The sequence below is a fragment of the Sinohyriopsis cumingii genome, chromosome 12 (genome assembly GCF_028554795.1).
Source record: "Sinohyriopsis cumingii isolate HCF-2022 chromosome 12, ASM2855479v2, whole genome shotgun sequence".
Lineage (NCBI taxonomy): Eukaryota > Metazoa > Mollusca > Bivalvia > Unionida > Unionidae > Sinohyriopsis > Sinohyriopsis cumingii.
The window spans coordinates 51808686-51831010 of record NC_142972.1 but is presented as its reverse complement, the minus strand read 5'-3'; the positions used below and the strand labels follow the sequence as shown (position 1 = coordinate 51831010).

Sequence of the window (22325 nt, the reverse complement as noted above, 5' to 3'; positions counted from 1 at the left end):
TTATAAGTTGGTATTTCTGTCATTGTGATGATTAACAATTCCCATAAAGACTCTTTCTCAAATGGTAATACACTGTACTGCATGACTTTTGTAAGTTGGACTAACTTGCCTTCTTTGAAAGGCTTATACTTCCTGATGCCATCAATAAAAGATAAACAACCTGAACTAATTCTGTGGCTTAGTGGCTGGGAATTATACAATATACATGTTGTTGTTGTTATGGAGGTTAACGCCTTTTTCAAGATAGGCCATACAGGTGGCCAACTAGTGGAGGAAGAACCTGGAAAGCTACTGGCATGCATTCTCACAAACCCACATTGGCTGAAGACATGCAGACAGAGGTGAGATGGTAGTGATCGATAATTGTGAGTGCTTTAGACCATTAGGCCACTTGGGGCCCCTAAGTATATTGATTGGTGCTTTCAAAGAAGTGATGTGATGTGATTTTGATTTTTAACGTAGCTTTAACAATTTTTCAGTCATATCACTACGATGTCTGCACTGTGGCAGTTTATAGTGATGTCTAGCACTGGGGAATCATGCCGCAGACATGTAGCATGATGTCTCACCCAGTCACATTATTCTGACACCAGGCCGACCAGTCCAAACACTAACCTCTTAATGCTGAGCGCCAAGCAAGGCAGCTTTTATTACCATTTTGTAAGTCTTTGGTATGACTCGGCCGGGGATCGAACCCACGACCTCCCGCATCCGAAGCGGATGCTCTAACCACTAGGCCACCGGAGCAGTTGCTTTCAAAGAAAGACTTTCATTCTTATAAAATGCATAAAAAGTGACCCAGAACAAAAGGATATGGTAAGATCAGTTATTGCAGAACATTTTGTTTAATTAATATAAAATGAGATAAATGCCATCAGATTGCAATTTTGATAATGCCATCTTGAGATCATTATCCCCTTTATAAATGTCCTGGTTACAGAGTGTGAGGATCATAATCACATGCAAGAATCAGTATTTCATACACTGAGTCACTACTCATCAAAAAGAATATTCATGTAAGTTGCCACTAAAACATATTTTTAGTTATATACGTTTGTCAGGAATGAATTTGATTCAGGTAATACATACATTTATACAAGCGCACGGAAAAAATCAATACATTGAATGTGATTCAAATACATTCACAGTCAATTCTGCTTTTCGCATGAATCATTTACCATGGGAAAATATACAGTTATTCAAATGCAAATAAACACAGCCAATTAGAATCAAAAAGAGATAGCATCTAACTTCAACATAAATGATAATATAGATAAATGAATCATTCACGTGACAAGTGTTTTATTAAGGGGAGAAAAATAAATGAATTTGACAAATAAAGTTTTTGTAACTTCAGTATATTTTAATGTTCAACAGAAAATTTTCATTTAGGCGTGTAATTTACATATTTGTTGACTGTTTATGAGGATGAAAAGTCCTTTATTTGTTCTTCTGAATTATATAATTAGTTCTACTTGCATTCAGGCTTACATATTATCTGTATTCAGTTCAGTCCAAAGAAGTATAATTAAGAGCCTTTTGGCATACCTAATGTATCCTCTATAATTATGTTAGTTTTTAGTTATGTCATGCAAAAGGTGAATAGGGGCCCCGAGTGGCAAAGTGGTCTAAAGCGCTTACTGTTCCGGATCACTGCCATCTCACCTCTGTCTGCGTGGGTTCTAGTCCAAGGCTCAGCTAGCGTGGGTACGTGGGAAAGCCTGCCAGTAGCTTCTCATGGGTCGGTAATTCTTTCCTGGGTTTTCCAGTGTTCTTCCTCCACCAGTTATACTGGCCGCCATGTATAGCCTATCTTGTGCTGAAAAATGGTGTTTAACCCTAGAAAAACAACAAAAGGTGAATAACCGCACCAGCTTGCTAAGCCACACGAATATAAAGTCAGGAAGTCACATGCAAAATACAAGTCAGTTAATCAGGTAAGCAATGGCTCATCTTTAATTATGGAATTAAAGTCTGGTTGGAAGCAATTTCGAAACAAAAGTATATGCTTAAATGCAGAGTATGCAACTGAATAATATGCAAATAACTGAAAAAAGCATAGACTGATATGAGTAATAAGCAACTTCATTTTCCTTAGAATACCCATGACCAGTTAAAATCTTATTGATTTTAATTAGGCTTGGTCATGGGAATATTAGTGATTGACAATGGACAGTAGATAAGTTTTATTTATAGTGGATATTTCCATCTTGCATTAACAAGAAACATAATTTTATCAGATCTATTCACTAACTACATGTACAATAAATACAATGGCAATTAATTATAACATTGTCTCAGTTATCGTAAAATTTATATTTAATTCCTAAATTGAAAGTGACATAAAAGAATTGAATCTGAAGCCCATAATTGTTTGTAAAGGAGATATATGTACAAGAAGAAAATTCCAATATCAGTTTCCATGCAGTGAATAAAATGCACAATGGTTAAGAGAGTAAATGCAATATACATTACGTAGAGGAAACATATAAGACACAGTTATATAGTTTGTTCACATACATGATGAAATTATAGGGACAGAGGCACATGCATATGAAGGCATACTACAAGGAACATATTTGTATCTGTGACTCATAATCAAAGAAGGAAGTGAATTAAAACAAGTAAGTTGAGGTCATTAAACACACTAAAAAGAAATACACAACATAATTTAAGAGAGAGGGATTAAAGCAACTTGAAGAGACCATTCATGTAATTTCAGAACTAAAAGCACAAAGCATGCATCAGAATTAAAGCAGCTTATCAGTAAAAGAAAATAAGAAAAAACTAAAATTCAAGCAGACTTAAGTGCAGAGAAGTTTGATATTGTTGCAGATCTTCATTTGTGTTTACAAAATTAAACATAAATCAGCTAAAGATTTGTCTACCATTTTCAGAGTTGGTTTCATGGTGCATGGAATTCTGAATTCTTTCTTGTAAAAGGGTGAAATTGGGAAGTGTTTATTTGTTTTTTAACAGTTTATTAATTCAAAATTACAAAGAAAAGATTCTCGAACATTTTTAAATAATTCAGTACCCCACTGCCAAATGCTGGGGATTGGTGGTGATTCACATGTTTTTTTCCCTCAAGTGTGTCACTTCATCTAAAAGGAATTTGAGAGTGAAGTTCACTTTGCCTTGTATAAATTTCATGACATTACTCCCACCCAATTTTGCTTGAATACACTTTATTAATAATCAAACTAAATGTTGACTGTCTTGTAAATTTTCCCTTAAGAGATAAAGGCAGAAAGTTGGATAAGAATAAGCTTTATGCTTTCTAATCCAAGATGCCAGGAATTGCTGTTGCTTTGCTATCTATGGAATTTCCCATGATCCTTGAATTGATGAGTGAAACTGATTTTTTGTACACCAGTCAGAATTACTCCCCACCAATCACTATGACAAAGTTAGTAGTTGTACCCAGATTCAGTACTTAGTCTAATACAAATTTTCATTTTATCTAATATTTCATCATGTAAATGAATGAAATATGGTCTTTCATAATGGAGACTGATGCTGATTTTTTACAATAACTTATTTTCCACATTGCCATTTTATGTGATATACCAAATGTAGTAAAGCAAAATAATAAAAAATTAAATATTTTTTTCAAATTTTTCATAGCATTGAGTATTTTAATCTGATATGAAATTATGCAAAATATGGAGCTTGACTATTTTCAGTATTATCTATTTTTAACTTTTTTGACTTAATTTCTCCCTTTTTTGCTACAAATACTCTATTCTGCCTGGAAAGAGAGGTCATATGGCCAAAATATTAGACTTAATAGTAGACACTGTTCAATTTTAGCATAGGTGACTTAAGCTTTATAGATCCCTTGCTACACTCATTATAATAATTTCTCTCCAACCCAATTAGGCATGGTAAAGGACATGGATTGTTTTACAGTTTTAAGTTGGAATTTTTTACACTAAAATTTGGGAATATGTACAGTTTTTGGTATTAATTTTTGGGAATGTTCTAGATTTCAGTCCCAGCACATGGCTCAGAACACCTGTCAGTAAAGTAGAGACTAGGATCTGAAAAAGAGATGATGAAGAGATTTAGTTTACTGTATATATACTCACTTATAAAAAAAAGTCCAACTGCAAATTGCACAGACCCAGATCTACCATTGCATAATGTGTGCTGGCAAATCTGGGTCTGTGCAGTTTGGCAGATTAGGATTTTTGTTGTTTGCAGTTTGACTTGACTTATAAGTGAGTATATATGGTAATATTTATACATGGATGTTTTTCAGATTTAATAAAGATTGCATTTCATCGTTACCATATTGATCCTTAGATATCACACACAGTTACACAGTACACCCCAACCTAGCATTACTTATGTGGTAGACTAAGCCCTAAAAAGGACTAAATCTCATTTATTGTATAAAAGCAAATAAAAGGTCAACACAATTTGCAGTAGGTAGTGTGTCACACACAAAAATATGGTAGATAATTTCTCATATGTAACACTCTCATGTGTACTTTCTTCACTCTTGAACATTGATTGCAAACCTTGGTACAGTTGAAAGCAAACCTTATCTTGGTATAAATGATTTGTTTTGATACTAGGGTCATAAACTGTTTAACAAAAAGGAAGTGAAACCAACAATTTAAGTAAACTTCAATAAAAAAAATCTATCTAAGCTACAAAGTGAAAATTTATGAGGAACTTACATTATTGTGAGTTACATACAGAATAATCATAAATGTCCTATCACAAATTCAAATACCAGAATGTTTTGAATGAATTTGAATAGTATTGAATATCTTGATTTGTCACAATGACATAATCCAAAATGTCTTTGAATGAATCCTCAATATTTCCAAAGTAGTGTCTTTGTCAAATTAGTAAATGAGCATGATCTGACAAATTGATTACAACTTAAAAGTATAAATTCACTAACCTTCCACTTTGTTGTCTCACTACTATTATACTGTATTTACATGATGTACCTAGTTATACTGTATTTACATGATGTACCTAGTTATACTGTATTTACATGATGTACCTAGTTATACTGAATATACAGGATGTACCTAGTTATTCTGTATTTACAGGATATACATAGTTATGCTGTATTTACAGGATGTACCTAGTTATACTGTATTTACAGGATGTACCTAGTTATACTGTATTTACATGATGTACCTAGTTATATTGTATTTACAGGATGTACATAGTTATACTGTATTTACAGGATGTACCTAGTTATCCTGTATTTACAGGATGTACCTAGTTATGCTGTATTTACAGGATGTACCTAGTTATGCTGTATTTACAGGATGTACCTAGTTATACTGTATTTACAGGATGTACCTAGTTATGCTGTATTTACAGGATGTACCTAGTTATACTGTATTTACAGGATGTACCTAGTTATTCTGTATTTACAGGATGTACATAGTTATACTGTATTTACAGGATATACATAGTTATACTGTATTTACATGATGTACCTAGTTATACTGTATATACAGGATGTACCTAGTTATTCTGTATTTACAGGATATACATAGTTATGCTGTATTTACAGGATGTACCTAGTTATACTGTATTTACAGGATGTACCTAGTTATACTGTATTTACATGATGTACCTAGTTATATTGTATTTACAGGATGTACATAGTTATACTGTATTTACAGGATGTACCTAGTTATCCTGTATTTACAGGATGTACCTATTTATGCTGTATTTACAGGATGTACCTAGTTATGCTGTATTTACAGGATGTACCTAGTTATACTGTATTTACAGGATGTACCTAGTTATGCTGTATTTACAGGATGTACCTAGTTATGCTGCATATGCAGGATGTACCTAGTTATGCTGTATTTACAGGATGTACATAGTTATACTGTACTTACAGGATGTACCTAGTTATGCTGTATTTACAGGATGTACCTAGTTATGCTGTATTTACAGGATGTACCTAGTTATGCTGCATATACAGGATGTACCTAGTTATGCTGTATATACAGGATGTACCTAGTTATACTGTATATACAGGATGTACCTAGTTATACTGTATATACAGGATGTACCTAGTTATTCTGTATTTACAGGATGTACATAGTTATGCTGTATTTACAGGATGTACCTAGTTATGCTGCATATACAGGATGTACCTAGTTATGCTGTATATACAGGATGTACCTAGTTATACTGTATTTACAGGATGTACCTAGTTATACACCGCTCCCTCGATAACTAGCGCACAACGGGGTCCAAAAACATCGACCGCACTATAAGCGAGGGCGCAAGTTACCGAGGGACCTATAAAAAAAACTAATAAACAGATGGAGATCGACAGAGAGAGGCGAAGGGGGGGGTTGCATTGTTAAATACTCATTTTATAATCGCGCTGAAAATAACTGAATAAATATTTCTTTATAAAGGTGTTGTTCGTTTTTCTTTATAAATTACCTTTAATTTCAGGATAAACTATCTTGAAAAGATCGTAAAAACAAACATTATTCCACGAGGTATCAGTACCTAGTTAGATCATGCTTATTTAAATTTTTTGTTTATTATGCCTGTATATAAATATAGCTTATTATCAGTGCTGTGTGTGTGTATGTGTGTGTGTGTGTGTGTGTGTGTGTTCTTTGAATATAAATATGCGTATAATAGAGGGCCATAAGAAGGATTAATTCCATGCGACTAATTGTACCACCCTCTTGAAATGAAGTAATTATTATTATTATTAATACTATTATCAGTTTGTAAAGCCATTGAATAAATTAAATAAATAATTTTTCTAGAATTATATTTGAATACAGCTAAAAAATCAGGTAATAGATTCACAAAGACTGATATGAAAAATGAATGAACAATTGCTTACCAAAGTCTCTATATAATATACATATTTCATTTGACCTGTGATGCAATAGAATTGTCTACTGAAACAGAATGCAGACCTGACCTTTATTTTTTAACTCGTGAGGCAAATGGAGAACCAAATTAATGCCCTACATTTGAGCCTTTCATTTGAAAATTTATATTGGTCATATTTGGACCATATTTCAATCCATACAGTGTATTTGCACCTTTAACTCAGTCATAATATTTAAACCAGCAATACAAAATCAAGGGGTCTTACCATAGTAAAATATTACCTTTTGAAAATATAGGTTTCCAAATCTTTTTAAATGTAGGACCCTATATTTGCCAATGTTGGTTCCTGAATTTTTAAAAATTAGTTTTTATAAACCCTATTTTTTATAAACAAAAATGTAGGACTTTTCTTTGCAATTCTTGACCCATTGATGCATACAACATAGCCTGTATTGTATCACTCTGCATTTTTATGATCATGGTTTAAGTCTACATGAAATTCCTAGAAAAACCATGCCTTATAGCAGTACCAGGGTCCTAAGCACTAAATAGATTATTGCCCCCCCCCCCCATGTGAAAGTTGAAAAAAAAACAATATTAAAAGCTAAAAGGGTGGGAAAATACAAGTGTTGCTATCATTCCAAATCAAAATACTAGTACATGCAGATTGAAATGGTCAAGTATAAGTCATTCAGTTTTATAATCAACAATTAATTTCAATTTTTTGGGTGCCCCTGTCAGGCTGGTACTGTTAGCACTTGCTTTGCTTAATGACCATCTGGCCCTGCCAGAATGATATCAAAACTGAATCTCTTAAACTATTGTTGATGAAGAGTAAACCGACAACAGACTTCCCCAGTATATTTTAGTGTAAAGATGTAATGACAGTGTTCAAATTGCAACAAACAAAATAAGCAGTACCTTACCTTACTTCCATTGTTGCCATGTTCATCATTCTAGTATGCAGGATGTGAATGTTATATCACTGCACAGAATGTTAAAGTGATATTCTAGTCACATGATATTCTAGTCACACACAGACTAACATACTCTAGAAATGAAGTGCAGAGCGATCTCAATTTTCTGATTATGTAATATTACATATACTAACAATGTGAACAAACTACTTATTGAAAGATATAATAAACATAAGAAACATAATCAAACAGTCAAAGCTTCTGTGCAATGTAACGTTATTAGCATCTACTGATTCCATTTCCAGACCACAGAACATCGAATTTTATGTACTTAAAATCACAGATTTACAGTCTTGTCATACGTGGCTTCTTTTACGTAATCTTCATTTATTCCATTGGAGTATGTCCATAAATAAGAATATTACTAATACCGCTTGTTCCGTTCCAATCTGTTCAAATGTTCTATATTTTATTTCTTAGCTTGTTTGACCCTCTTTGTCTAACAGTATGACACCTGTTGTGTAAAACTGGATATTTAGCTCTTTTTGTTCTGATACATGAGTCAGAAGCAATGGAGATTTTGGCACAAAGCACAAAGCATGTCACAAAATTCTGAAAGAAAGACCTATCGTGTTTCATTATGTACTATAACGCATGTGGTCCTGCCATTTTTGGCACTGTTAATATAGAGATGGATAGATATACAGAACATCAGTGTATCCTTTTGGAATCATAAGAATATTAAAGTGGTCAGAGCGATAACTGTGTCTCTAGAAAACGAAGGATTCCTTCAGCAACTTTAGTTGCATGTTCAGCGAGGGGATTGACATGAGAAAACTACTGGTAAATAAATTTTATAGCCATCTAGCTTAAGTTAAAATTGTCCAGGTTTTGAACAAATTGACTTAAAATGTCTTATTGACTTATATTTGTGATAGTTTTCCTCAAAACACCAACTTAAAATCACAAAAAAAACCATGCTTGTTTTTCTAAAAGCAACATATGATTCACAATCATTGCAAATAAAATGTGAAGCATACTAATATAAACAAGTAAAGAAACATAATACACGATATTCAAAACGTATGATAGCTCAGCAAACCTTCTCTTTCTTTGGATGTAGCATCAGTTTGGAACAATCAATTAATGATGATTCAGACAAATGAAAATAACATGTTTGGCAGTCTCGTGCATCTACAGCGAATGTTATTTTTGATTTTGCTCAAATAGCAGCATTACAGCAATCTCTGGACTCTATTTCTGCTGCATTTTCTTTCATGCTGAATACCTCCAGTATGAGCTTTGGCGCCGTTTTCACAGACTTCATTTTACAGGCACATTGACAACGGCAATCAGTTTACCTTGATCTTCTCCTTGAGGTACAAAGAAACACATGTTGAACCTGCAAATGATTTACCTGTCTTCCATGAATTATGCAGTCAAAATTTGTTACAAGTTCTTTCAAGTTTTAACAAGTTTTTAAACAATGGCATGACCATGGTGATAGAGCAATGCCTACCTCATGTTCTTGCTGGATCGACAGTGGTGTTTTCTGGATTACTTTAGAACTACCATTTTTTCAGTCATGCTACAATGCCAGATAGATCATTAGTATTCATTCTTTTGGGCAAAGTAACATAGTTGCTGACCAGTTCCATTTGAGATGACCAGTCTCATTTGTATCTGTTCTGGGTATGTTCCAGGTAAACTTTTATGGTCAGTTAGAGCTTTATGCTTTTATTTGGCAGCTTCCAAAGAGAGACAAAAGAGTAAGGATTTGACTGATCTTTCAGCTTCCACCATTTGAGCTTGACTGCATATTTTATCAGGAGAGTTCATCAGTCTCTTCCTCTTGGAGGGACCATTCATTCATGAAATTAAGCTTATGAAGTTTGAGCCATTGCATCATAATGGGCCTGTCAAACTCATTAGTGTCTGGAGGATGTGATGAAAGCTAAATTATTTGTGATTTCACACTCCTTTTACATTTTACTTTTGCTAGTTGGCTCACTACAGTGAATGTATATTTTTCCAGGGTTCAATTATTGTAGCTCAAATTGTGATCCATTTGAATACAGTTCTATAGGCCAGTAACGTGTGATCATCAGCCACTCGCCAAACTGACAAATTCAGCTATGCAGTGGCAACAAATTTTGTACTACTGATTTTAAAATGTACTTTTTTTGTGTGTGTGGGTGTGGAAACTAATTTTGATTATGCAATTCTTACCTGACGTTAACTGCCAGACTCCATCCTCATGCCCCACACTGATGCCCCACACTGATGTTCACTAGTTTAGAAGGTGTTCTGAAAAGAATGAAGGACAGTACACATGGGCATGGTATCAGCAGGTTGGACCAGGGCAGTCTCATTCTTGAACCTTGTGATTCACCTTAATCTTCAGACGAATTCTTATCATACAGTTTTGATATTTTCTGCTCAGATAAGTACCCGCCATGCATTACCATCAGATGAGTATTACATTATTAAAATTAGTTTTATCCCCCCCACACACACCTAAACTATTTTTAGTATACTCACCAGATTTAATTATTACACAATCCTGAGCTTCTGTTGTTTTATTTTCTCCACTTTTTCCATTCTCCCCATTCAACATTATTATTTTTCCTGACTTTCCGTCCACAAATTCCTTGCAATGCTTCTTAGCTAATATAGATGCATTTTGGTCATAACAGAATACACATAGTAGTGTAGATTTATTTTGACCAAAATTCATACATTTTTCTTCCAAGAAATTCAATAAATTTTAAAAGAGAAAAAAATTTGTGAAACGAAAGCAAATTTAGATCTATTAGTTTTTGTACATTAGTGGAATTAAAATGTGTCTTTATAGCAATCTGTAACATCCAAGAATATGATTACCACTATAAATAATATCACAGTAACTGCTGTCAGAAAGTTATGGTCAGACATTTAAAAGTATTGTAAATACTTGTACCTTCAAATCATTTTTTAATGTATGGTCCTACTTCTCACTGAAATCTCAAATTCAAACATTTAATTTTACTTGTAATAATTTGGCTCATAACATTCCAGAGTTTGGCTCTGTTGGGTTCACATACTGGTCTGACTTGGCTCAGTATAGTCCTATAAATTCGTACAGGGCTATATGGTCTTATAGGAAGAGTCACACTGGTCATGTAGGCATTCAACACTATTTTAGTAATGGATGTCATTTTTTAGAATTTGACTCTGCATATCTTTAAGCAGCAAGTATTCACTTCGTTTGGATTCTTAAACATCTACATTCCTTTGGAGGGTCATTATTTAGCTGCCCTGAGAAGTGCATATGGCAAAACCAATGCTGAAGTATGTAGACATTTTTGGACAAAATGAACCTTAGAAGGTATGATCCAGTAGAATCCAGATTGAATGTTGCATGCTGTGTTGTCACAATGAAAGCTATGTATATTAATAACAAATTCATACTATCCTATATATTGATGATTCCACTCAAAGTGCTCTTTTCTTGACTCAAGTTTAGTACTTGGCCACCATTGTAAATGACCATAGATATTGATAATTTTCGTCTGAAAATTTCTTCATGACAAGGTACAGGGTATTCAACAATCAGGATTGAATTGACTTTGGTTAAAGAAAAGTTGTGTTAAATTTTAAAAGAACAATTTAGATTTAATTTAAAATTGTAAATGCACATAAATGACCCATGTGACTTGTACTATAGTTTATTTTTGATATTGAATTATAAGAAATCATCAGCATTTATAGAACAAGTGCTTTTTAGGAGTGTTTACATATTCCTATAGCCAACTTTCAGTCTATAAGATAAATGTACCTTTATTTTGATTTTTCAAAACCTTTTTTTGTTTCTCTGCATGCCTGGAATGAAGCAAGCATAGCGAGTTTGTTATGCTACCTGAGCAAGCATATGTGTTTTTAACTATTCTTAATTAAGCTTTTTTAAATGCATCATAGATATTATGACATCTTCCATTCATCTCATAAGCGGCTGGCAGTAAATTGATAAACTTTGTAGTTATGTTGCCCTTTGGGTAACCATATGAAAGATGGTTGTCACTCTTGAAGCTTCCATTCAGTTTAAAAAAATGTAAATTACACTAAAATTGTCAAATATTTTCTGACCAAACATTATATATCTGGTCAAAGCAGGTAAGGACACATCATATGTTAGATGGGTTCTTCATTGTGATACTACAGTCACCATTGGGATTAGGAAAGATGATAGTGAGTGGAGTTTAAAAATGCAGTGGAAAGTATGGGCATATGCAGTGGCAAACCATTGCAGTTGCTTTAATTATTGCTGTTGCTGTTAGCTTAACCACATTTTTCAGCACATGATATGCAATAGATGGTGGCCAGTATAACTAGTGGAGGAAGATCTTAGAAAAACTATGGGAAGAACCACCAACCCACTAGAAGCTACTGGCAAGCTTTCTTACACACCCATATTGGCAGAGCCTGATATAATTATCCATAAACTTTGGGAAGAGCGTCATGCTATTACCAGGATCAGTTATGGGGAAATTAATTTCTTTCCCTTGTTTTTTAACTCAAGAAAATAATAAAAATTTTGCTAATTGTGAGCAGTGAATTGAACCATATTGTTTGTTCGTTGTGTTGTCATACTGGGAATACATTTTAATGAGTTTAGGTATTTACAATTTCAAAGCAAAGTAAAAATGTAATTACCGGTGCACTGATATAACATGTCCAATGCAATAATGCATAAACAAACATTAATCGAGTCAAATGGGAGATCGAGGTAGTGTTACAGAAACTCGCGATTGCTAAATTCTTGTCATCGTTCGATCAGATCTAAATTAGGCAGAAACAATAAGAGAATGGAAAATTAAATAAATTTTCAAACAAGTTTATACCATTTCTTTTTAATAATCATGCACGCCAACCTCCATATAATTATAAGTAATTTTTTTAAACACAAGTTTGCCTAAATAAATGCATTTAGAACTTACCTCGTGGATATTGAGATGCCTCAGAGTTGTAAATCGGCTTATATGCGAGTCATGCACTTTTTAGTGTTTATACCTATTTTAAAGTTTGTGGGGTCAGCTTATACGCAAACGGGCTTATATGGGAGTATATACGTTATAAACTTAAAGAACAAATACTTAGATGAAAATGGAACAGCTTGTAAATTCTAGTGGCTGCTAGCTAGCTTTTAATGACAATACAGGTTCTTACATAATACTTGTACGAAGTAGTTCTCATCATGTCAGAAAGTAGAGAGTGCTTGCTGTAATCTTATCTTGACAATAGGTACAATTTATATCCATTGTTTTCCAGGAGCACTATCAAACAGGGCATAGTCAACATTTTTTTCCTCTGTACAGACTTTTATTCAGTGTTTAATTATATTTACTTTGCTTGAGAAACATCTCCAGTAATATAGAGAGAGGGGGAGAGATAGTTTTGGTTACTCCATTTAGATTCTAACATAAAGGAAATTTCTAACCTGAGTAAGGAGTCAGACCTTTGGTGTACCTCCCTGTTTTTTTTTTCTCTTCATAAGACCAACTGTGTCCTGTTTTGGCTCTAAGTGAACCGAGTCGGCTTCTGCCTTGTTTTGAAGAGATCATTGAGTTATTAATGATGACTATTACACAGTTAAAATGGAGTCAGCATATCAGATTTTATGATGCTGTGACAGCAGTACTTGTCTGAAAGATTTGCTTTTTTTCCTTTTGTTTATTTTTGTACCCCAGCACAAACATGGATGTATACTGTTATCCTTGACATCCACCACATCTTGGTTATGTTTAGGTCAGTTTACTGGGCATTGTTTGCAACAGGGTCATGCAGTGTTGTGTTTTTGTGGCTGTGTCATAGTGAGTACAACATTATCTCACCAGAATTAGGCCAGTGACCTATTTTTCAGTGTTGGCTTTGGTTTTGCATTTGGGTCAGTTTCTCAGACATTGTTGGCTTCAGAGTTGTGCAACATTGTTTTTTGATATGTTGTGGTCAGTACAAAATTTCACCAACAATAAGTCACTATGACATGTATTCACACTTCAGTGACCCTCGTTAAGCTTGGCATCTAGGTGACTGTTTCTCAGAGAGTTACTATGGCTAAGTGGTTATATCTTGTACTTGCAAGCCATAGATGACTGGTATGAATCCTGTATAGATCAAGGTTGGCTGACTTCTGGGCAATACACTAAATTACCCCCACTTTACAAAGTTTGCACTGTCATGTGACTTTTTGTATGCATCTTGGTGAGTACATGTACACCTAATCATTCCACCAAAAGTAGTTAGTTATACCCATTTTTCATGCTTCAGTGACATCAGTTGACTTTTTGTTATTAAATCAAATTCTTGGACATTGTTGACCACAGTCGCGCACTTTGTTGTATGGATGCTTTTTATCACTTCAAATATCTTCTCATTAAATGTAGGTCACTGACTGATTCTTGTTCCGTGAAAATATTTTAGGTTTCTTTTTTGTACTGTTAACTCTGAACTGAGTCTTAAATGCGTTTAAATCGAGACTTGTGGAAATAGTTTTAAGAAAAAGACAGCAAGATTCTTTGTCCTAATATTTTGGTAATCCAAACTGTAATAAATGGAATGCAAGACATATGCAATGTTTTAGTACCTTGAGAAAATACACCATACACTAAAAAATCAAATCTACAGGTACTTCCTATACTGGCCATTAGTTTGTGTCAAGAAAATGTTGCATTTGTTCATGTTAATTCATAGACGATTGTGAATATTACCCAAACGCTGCTATACAAAATGTGTCTGGTTTTCTCAAGTTTCACTGGATCACAATTATTAATGTTAGTCTTAATTATATTAAGAGTTGACACTTGCAACTATTTACAAGACACTACTTCAGCCTTAGTTCAGCTAGATGGGTGTAGAAGGTCCTGGTCTGGTTTATTTTTGTGGTTTTAACACCATTTTTGGGGACCTGACAGACTATACATGGTAGACAGTATATTTTATGGAGTTGTTGTTGTTGTTGTGGGGTTTAACGCCATTTTTCAGCACATGATAGGCTATGCATGGCGACCAGTATTAATGGTGGAGGAAAAACCACGGGAAGAACTACCGACCCACGAGAAGCTACTGGCAAGCTTTCTCACATACCCACAATGTCCGAATCCTAGGCTCAAACCCACGCAGACAGAGGTGAGATGGCAGTGATCCGTAACGGAGAGCGCTTTAGACCACTCGGCCACTCAGGGCCCCATTTTATGAGTAATAATCCATTAGGAACCGTTGTCACCAATTCAAAGCTACTGGCAAGTTTTCTTACATATCCATGTAGGCCAAGCCCGAGATTCGAACCCACACAGATAGAGGTGAGATAGGTGTGTGGTCAGTAAAGGTGAGCACCTTAGACCACATGGCCCCAGGTCCTAGTCAGATTAGTTGGTTCGATGATATTCAGTTTCATTGATTTCCAGACTCATAAAGGTCATCACTGTGATTAAGGAGACCTTATTCAAATGAATTGTGAAACCTTATGAAGGACATGACCAAGGTTGGTAGCAAGGGTCATTTGCAAGAAGTGATGATTTTACATTGCTTAAGTATATCAGCCAGAGTCTGTAGCTTTGACCTGAGAAATGCGATAAATCACGATAAATCTTTGTCCTGGCGTAGTGTTCTGTGATTGGTGGGAAGCACAAGTGTCAAAATCATATTCTTTCATTATAGGAAAATGCATCAAAATTAAAATCATTTATGACAATAATACTGGACCTGGTATCAGAAGAATCAGGAACAATTCAGCCAGTGACTTGGAAAAAGAAACTGTTTTCTTTCAGTGATGAAAAACAAAAACAAAACTTTGCCATTTGTAATAGCAAATGCTCTTTTAGGCTAAAATGTGTAACACAAATATAGCTCATACCAATGACTTGTTGAGTGCAATTACTTGTATAGTGCATCTGCAAAACTCTCTGATAATCTGCTTAACTCCAGGCAAGTTATCTTAACTCATAGAGTTGTCATGCAGTCTATGGATTTTAATGGCTACAGTGGGCTCTGCACTCAAAACATTTCCCGGGTAAAGTGACTCTGCATTTACCAAGCTGATTTGCATGAACACAAATGCAGCTGTTTGTTTCAGTTTTCCTGGATTAATTAAGGTTGGATTCCTGAATATCTCTGAGGACCCTTTTATACCTTATTCCTTGCAGTAATTCAGCTGCCAGAAAAATGACCATCACAAAAATAGCTGTACAAGAAAACCTGTCTGCCACAGATATGAAAAAGAGAACCATGATGGATAATCATACTGTATTACAAGAAACTCTCCTGGGTGAATAGTCAGGGAGAATACTACTCATACACCATAGGTGCTGGAAACTGGAAGAAGAACCAACATGTAAAACAGGAGAATAGGCTTGACTTTTTCCAATGTCAGAGAAATTGTTGAAGCCAGCTCCACTAAACCCTGCTGGCAAATCTTACACCAAAATGGTTAAGGTTCAGATAGAGAAGAAACCTTCCACAAATTCTGCCTGTACCCAAACTCATATTACTAGTCACAGGGCAAGAACAAGTATAGTCCTGACACCTCCCAAACATGTGCAAGCAGTCACTCAAATGGAGAGTAAAGCAGAGAAGGTAATTAGATGTACTAGCATTCGGTGTAACAGTGTGGCAAATAAGAAACCAAGTGAAAAACTATAGTTAGAGCCAGCCCATGAAAAGAGGATGAACCACTGGCCTAAATGGTCAAAATAACTGCCCGACATATATGAAACCAAGCTCTCATAGTGAAACCCTGGTTACCACATAGTTCCAGTCCACCAAAAGAGGAGCAAACTACACATACTCAGGCCCCATTGAAAATGCATGCTCAGCACCAAAATAAACAATGAATTAAAGAATCAGCCAGATATCCAAATGAATCTGATGATCCTATCAAGGTCTACAATAAGTTTGGTAGTCAAGAAAGTATGGAAACTGGAGAGCTTCATGATACAACACCATGGAAATCTCCAGAAGTCCAATACTTTCACACCTTTCATAAATATGCCAGACACATACAAAGGAATTGCTGAGATGTAAAGGAAAACATTAATGAAACACGTTTTCCGCTTACAGTAGATCATCGGCATGCATCACTGGACAGTGTAATGTAGACTTAACTAGTTGCAGACTTTGTTGCTGTAAATAGGTCATTAGAGGATTTGAAGACGATACAAGTGGGATTAGTTTTCATTTTAGCACTCAGTAGTCTCAGACTGCATGGTAATGTTGTTCATATTTCCACAGAGATATATTTCCTAACACAGGTTGAAAAATGATCTGTAAATGATCTGTGCTTTGCAGTTAACTAACATCAAGCACTTGGTATGATATGACATGGTCTGTCATTGATATTTTAACATGTTGTTCCTCTTCATATTGCACTTCCATTCACATGACATGATCTGTCAGTGTTTAACATATTGTTGTCATTCTTGGTATTGATCTCTGAATTTGCGCATTGTCCCAGTGATAGATGATGCAGTACTGCATGTATGTCAAAGGCTGTCATATACTCCAGATTTAATAACTACTGAGATGGTGTTTGCAGTATGTGCAAAGAATAAAATGCTCTCTCTTTCTGCAGAACTTTACAAAGCCAAAATCCATCAACCATAGTTCTAAAATTTAGTTTTGCAAGGCTTGCTTGCTTTGCTGATGGCTCAACCTTTCCCGAATAACAGCTGCATTTCAGCATTTTTGCTTACAAAATGAATCACACTTTACAAATAGTTCCAGCTGCCAAAATAATCATGTTTTGCATTTTATATATGAAGTAAAATCTGACATCAAAAGAAACATTGTCATTAATAAATTGGTCACTACACCAGGACAAATTCTGACGCATTAGCCAGAACATTTTTCCAAAACAAATACAGGAAACAACTATTCTGAGAACTTCTGTCATTTCCAAAATCCGGAAAGAAAAGTTTCATTAAATTGACTCTGCTGACGCTGAAGAGCATATAAGTGTTTTTCTCTCACAGAACATCAAGACACTTTTGAGTGAGCTTTTGACACTTAAACACAATCCCTTGATTTCTACTCTCAGCTTTTGAAATGCCTGACACAGGTCTCAATACTCTACTTGACATTGTTAATAAACACTGAAAACTGGTGACCTCCCACCATCATTGGAGAGAAGCAAAAGTGATATCATACTCAGATTTGGAAAAGACCGTACTGGCCCATGCAAGAATCATTTCACAGCACAAACAAACTGATTTGTAAATTCATGGAACCAATGAGAAATAACAGACTCATTTGGTATAGACCAAGAAATGGGTAATTTTGACTAATCTTTATTTTGTTTGCATTTCACTGATGCTTCAGTTCCATTCAATCTGCATTTCATTTGCATTTGATTCATGTTGGCATCTGATCATTTTTTGTTTACGGTCTGACAAATGCATGCTGATTTTGTATTGTTATCTTTTGTTCATAATGTCTTTCCATTTTACGCTTATTTCGAATTTGTTTAACAAAGTTGTGATTTCCTGTTCTTGTTTTTATTAATATTATATGGAAATAACAATTTATTTTGTATCTTGTATTGTTAAGCGTGTGCTTTAATAAAAAAGAATAAAATGCATACATTCAAAAGATAGCACTAAATTTTTGATAAATAAAAATGAATTCACAAGTGCAATAAAAGTGAAAATATGCAAGGTATGCATATAGTTGAACAGCAGTTACATGTACACTGAAATGGAGTACAGTAATGATCAGAAGAAAATGGGTTCAAGATTTTTAAATAAACAATTGCACTTCTGCTAAATCTATGACATACATGGTGACCAAATGTTAAGGACTTGTTTTTGCCTATAAACTAAATTTCCTTCCACATTCTACATATGGTACCTCAGAGACAAATGAGGAACCCCTGGATTTAATATGTGTCATCCAAGCACAGATTGTGTCCTGGACCAGAGGGTCTTACTCTGGACAGCTGTATAGGACATTAGCAGGATTGAAACTTGACCATATGTGTGGCTTTATTTTTTTTGTCCAGATCAGCTTTCAAATTTTACACACAAATTCTTGATCCAATACACAGCCAGGGATTCGGATTTTGGAAGAATTTCTAACTTCCTCTTCAGAAAGCTTTTGTATGGAGGCAAACAAGATCTGATTCACTTCAGGACAAATTAAGTTGACTCTTCAGTGTAATACCAGACTTCTGATCCAACTATCTGTGCATTTTTGTTGTCTCATTACAACCAGATACCAAATCAGGTATAAGTGGAAACCAGATTTCATTCCACCTATTGACATAGAAATTCACACTCATCTATGAACAGGAAAAACCAATCTTGTCAATATTAGTAAATTCTCAATCATAAAATGACCACAGTGGTTATTACAGCTGCTAAATAATATTTGACCTTTGCCAGTTAAGAATGTTTTGAACCAGTCCTCTCATTTTTGGGGGAGTAAATTCAAATAAAAGCCTCCTAGAGACAAATGTGAAAATGTGGTTACCTACCCTGTCCGCTAGACTGTGCCACTGCATATTTAGAACTTCTGGTAAGTACATAGACCAAGTAATGGGCTCAAGCTGTCACTTCTTGCAATGTTTCATACATGTAAGTGCATGTGTTTACATGCCTGTATGATGGAATAATGTTATTAGTTATCAGAGATGCACATGTTTTTCAAAGAATATTTTCTTCTTCTCAATATTGCATTAGTAGAGTTTTGTTTGAAATCAATACAGATTAGTTGCCCTCTAGTCTGTCATTGGATGTTTAAATAGTAAGGTAACCTAGTTATATATGTATAGATGAGAATATTTAGTTAATCAAAGAAGCCAGAAAAATCAGGAAATTGCTCACTGATTACATCACATATCATATAAAAGATGGTAAATGTATGTTTATCAAGCAGCTTAATTTCTTTCATTTATTATGCAATTCATTCAAAGATATGAAAGGCTTATGTCATTGACAAGCTGCTTATTATGTCATTGACATGCTGCTTATTATGTCATTGTCATGCTGCTTATTATGTCATTGACATGCTGCTTATTATCTTATTAACAAACTGCTTATTATATCATTGACATGCTGCTTATTATGTCATTGTCATGCTGCTTATTATGTCATTGACATGCTGCTTATTATGTCATTGACAAGCAGAAGTGTAGCAGGAACAGCTACATTTTTTGGGAAGTATCCACATGGTGACTGGGTAATGTATTTTCACTTTATTGGTGAAAGTAGACGTTATGTATAAAAATTATGCTAAATATTAAAAATTGTGACTTAAATATAAACAAAATCATATAATGCTAGACATAATTTAATGTTAATGTTTTCAGCATGAGTATGATTATATATTATGCACACTTTGAGTTTGTAAGATGTCTGTGCAAAAGGATGTGGTTTTGACCACTGAGTACCAGTGAATCAGCTGCTCTAGAAGAAAGTACACATAACAGCAGTTTAGTGTACATGCAACATACATTGCCCAGGATTATGTAATCATTGCAGTTAAAATAGTCACAGAACTTCTTTCCCTAAAGGTTAGTAGCTCTCTCAATGCACACTTATATTTTTAACCTCGATACTTTCCAAGACAGAAAGAAAATAATAACAAAATGTCATAATGATCATAATGAAGACACAACTAGAATACTATTACTCTTTAAGCACTAATGGTGAGTGTAAGTTATGAACAAATTTTCCATATTTGTTATGACTGATTGGCCGTGGATATTGGCATCACACTATGCATCAGTCTGAAATGTTTTATCTTCTTGCGCTCTTTCAAAGTGTATACGTAGATGTTTAGTCTGTTGTATTTTGTGCTTGGATAGGTTCTTATTGATTATAAAGGGTGGAATGACGAGATCTGTATCTTTTGGATGATTATGTCTGATATATATATATAAAAATGCCTTTACTTGCTATAACAGCATCATCTTCCTGTCATAGGTACAAAATGCCACACAAGGTACTAATTTGCTTGTCTTGCTATCTTACACTGCTTTTTTCCAATTTTTATATATCTGGGACAATGTGAACCTGTGCAAGGTAACCTTTTGTCCATCTTATCACTTTAATAAGATTGGAACAACAAATACAATAGATTTCTTTTGTTGTCATTTTAATAGCCAAACAAATCAACTCATGCACTGTATGTTATGAAATCAATACTTGCCAGAAGTTGGTTTCACAGGCTCCTCAGATGCAAAAGAGTGCTGCTCTTAGGGCAAATAAATCATTTTCACATTGTCTGTTTTTAAGTATAGTGTAAATTTATTTATTCTGTATGTTTGGCAAAATATATTGAATACAGATGCTACAAGCAGGATTCAAAACATCCAACCTTCCATTGGAGAGTGGGATTGTTCATCTACACTGTTGATCACCGAAATGAGGTCATCTTGTTTTGCTCTGATGTGTGAAACATTAACCTACGAGACCCATGCATATCTCCTGAAGGATGAACCTTGACCACTCGGTGTATTTTGCTCATGTTCTCTGAAAGCGGAGCACATATTATTATAGTGTGTATTGACATCCAAATTTTGAGACAGAAATATTACAGTGTAAGCTTGGTCAGGCAGCTTCTTGATGTTGTTTTCCTTGAAGAACATCATTGATGTACAAAACAAATTTGTCCTATATTATAAGGAATTTTCATTACAACTGTTTTTCTAATTTTATTATAATTACTCTTAGAAAACATTGCACGGTATCTCTTATCTTTTATCTTGTCATTAATAATATTTACATTTATTTAGAAGGGTTTATCTTGCTGAAGGGTTTAGCAGATGCTATTTTTTCAAAAGTTACTGTTAAAAAACATTTTTAAAAAGGAAGATCATGTATTCATAATGCAAAAATTAAACAAAAACCAAACCAATATTTGCATAACGTTTTTAACACTAGACTTACTTTACTTTCTGCACATATTTTAATTAGAAATATTTAAATATATAGAGAAAAATAAAATCTTACATATTGCATGTGAGGGAAAAGTCTTATGTTACTTGTTTAGGCTCTAATAAACAGTAACAAAAGAAAGAGTGAAAACAACAAGCTTTAACAAATTATTTATTTCCCAGGAAAAACACTGTAAAAAATGAAAAAAATCAGAACTTAAGGTTTAAGACTCTAATCCAGAAATAATCCAGGAATTAAAGTTTAGAAGTCTTAGTATTGAAATGTTCTAATGAATTCAAGTTCGAGCCCCAATGAAAAATCCAAAATGGAAGGCAATGATGTATACTGTAGCCTTTATGGTGCTGTAGCATCTACAGTTCTTTGTAATTCCACAGACAATAATATTCCGGTGTTTGAATTTTCAAATAAAATTTAAATAAATGTCTTTATCCCTGAATTCTGTATGAGCACTCAAATATTTCCAGGAAAAAGAATTATTCTTTAGAATCCAATAATTTGAATAAAAATTAAAATATAACTCCAGCTGGTCACAAACACACACGTTTCATTGTAAAAGCCCAACTGCCGAATTTCTCTATAAACATAGGTTATACAGTTACTTGAGATACAAAACAGATTCCCGGATGTG

General features: G+C 34.3%; 2 protein-coding genes across 8 annotated transcripts in view; both read left to right on the top strand.

Moving 5' to 3' along the window:
* The window catches only part of LOC149786436 (tyrosine-protein phosphatase 10D-like), a 405711-nt gene that overhangs the window by 176210 nt on the left and 207176 nt on the right, over positions 1-22325 (top strand). The window lies entirely within an intron of this gene.
* Positions 1-22325, top strand: part of LOC149786437 (fibronectin type III domain-containing protein 1-like) — an 81384-nt gene that overhangs the window by 6035 nt on the left and 53024 nt on the right. Inside the window, exon 1 of one of the 3 annotated variants that reach the window (XM_089978207.1) lies at positions 20200-20310. The exons of the other annotated variants lie outside the window; for them this stretch is intronic. The gene's annotated coding sequence lies outside the window, so the exon portion shown is untranslated. Of the gene's footprint in view, positions 1-20199; positions 20311-22325 lie in introns of those variants that run through there. 3 annotated transcript variants of the gene reach the window in all.